Source organism: Pimephales promelas, chromosome 25 (genome assembly GCF_988280905.1).
Source record: "Pimephales promelas chromosome 25, fPimPro1.hap1.1, whole genome shotgun sequence".
NCBI lineage: Eukaryota > Metazoa > Chordata > Actinopteri > Cypriniformes > Leuciscidae > Pimephales > Pimephales promelas.
Genome location: NC_142793.1, coordinates 2,558,944 through 2,560,826, shown reverse-complemented (window position 1 = coordinate 2,560,826; position 1,883 = coordinate 2,558,944).

Below are 1,883 nucleotides of genomic sequence, written 5' to 3'. Positions count from 1 at the left end.
TCCCTTGTGTCTTGTATGATTTGCTATAAGTGTAAAATGAGACATTTTAGAGAGACATCTCTGTATGTACTTTAAATTACACTTCAGGCTCTATTAAACAATCAGAATATGAGGAGTATGTCATATTGGGAAGATGAATATATACTAAACTCGGTTACGGTAATTAGGGTTGGCTATCGTCTGAATTTGAACGATTCTGATTCCGATTCCTTGTTTCGATTCCGGTTCCTAACGATTCTCGATTCCGATTCTTTTAAGAGGCAGGGTCAAAAAAGTTTAGCTAACCTTGCTAACCAACGGTCTTTCTGAAGGAAATACTCCTTCTGTCACAAATACTCCTTTTTTCACAAATTTAGCATTTTGCCGAGATTTCGTTATTTTTAGAAAAGTGAAGCCACACTTTGGACCGCCGACGTAAGCTACTCATGTTCGACTCGCGCGGTTATGCCAACACTTCCGGTAGACGCTTCTTCGTTGGTGTTGTTCAGCGGTTTCTTCTTCCGCTCGGCGGACTGTGAATATCGAAACTAGGAATCGAAATTTTAACTTTTGAACGATTCCGGGAAAAACGAAAAGTTAGTCCCGGTTCCAATCGATACTCGATTCTCGATACCCAACCCTAACGGTAATGAAATGACAAAATTATTTGGCAAGAAAGGCATTTTTCCCAGCATTTTCCAGGTTTATTGTATAATGCAAAGGCATATAGGGGGGAAGCCCACTGGAAATAAAGCATATCTTGACTAAAATGTAACGAGTTATTATATTTATTTGGCTCTCCCTTGTTTTTGCTGATCCATTCTCCTGGGCATCGACTCACTGAGCTTAACTTCTTCCCAATCCTCCCGAAGTGGAGCTTCATTGGAAGCCCTGCATGACTAAACACAGCTTATAATTGCCCAAAGGTTCTCAATGGAGGCTGAGACTCCTCAATGCTGAGCATCAACACTTCCATTGTTGCGGATTAATAGTTGGATTCCCACGTATTGGTCCATTTTCAACTTTGTAGCTCCTCCCAGCACCAATGTCCTCAATCCCATGATGTTTTCCATGCCGTGTCTAATGGATCCACGCATGCGTTTGGTATGAACACACGCAACACCATCCATTGCTAGACTGGTGCATGTTGAGTTGTTGGTCTGCAGAACTTATCCTCCATATCTTGTCTTGTCTTCCTTATCCTTACAGTCTTTGGCACATTCTTTCAGTAGATAAAGCTAATAAATGGTTTCTTTACTGGTTCACAAGCTCTCAATCCAGCCATTGACCAACAGTTCCAGATGAAATGGAGGTTTTGAGGTCTTAGGAAGCTGTTTTGAGGGGGTTACAGTCTTCAATATCCAAAACCAGTTGACCAGATGATGCCATTTCAAGAATACCCTCTTTGCTTGCAGAGGACGGCTGCATGTTCACATCTAACACTATAGCGGATTTATTCAATTGTAGGCTGGGAGTAAAGAGTGCAAGCTTGGTGTGACCACTTGGCTAGACATTAACATTTCAGTAAGTCATGACAAATGATACAATTGGAATGTGGGATGCATACATTCGTTGTACACTGATCAGCCAAAACATTAAAATCATTAAGTTAGATCGTTACAAGGGCACCTGCCGAGAGAGAAAACAGTCAGATCTTGTAATGCATGTTCAGTCAGCTGCAATGTCAATGCAATGTCAGTTCTTGAAATGTAGGATGCAGGAAAACGGGCAAGTGTAAAGATCCGAGTGATTTTGTCTAGAGCCAAATACTGATGGCTGGGCTTTTCACTTCTCAGTACTGAAGATTCCTCAGCTCCTCGTTTACTAATTTCCTCGTTTCCTCATTTCCTCGCTTCATTGTTTCCTCATGTCCTTGTTTTCTCGCTTCCTCGTTTCCCAATTTT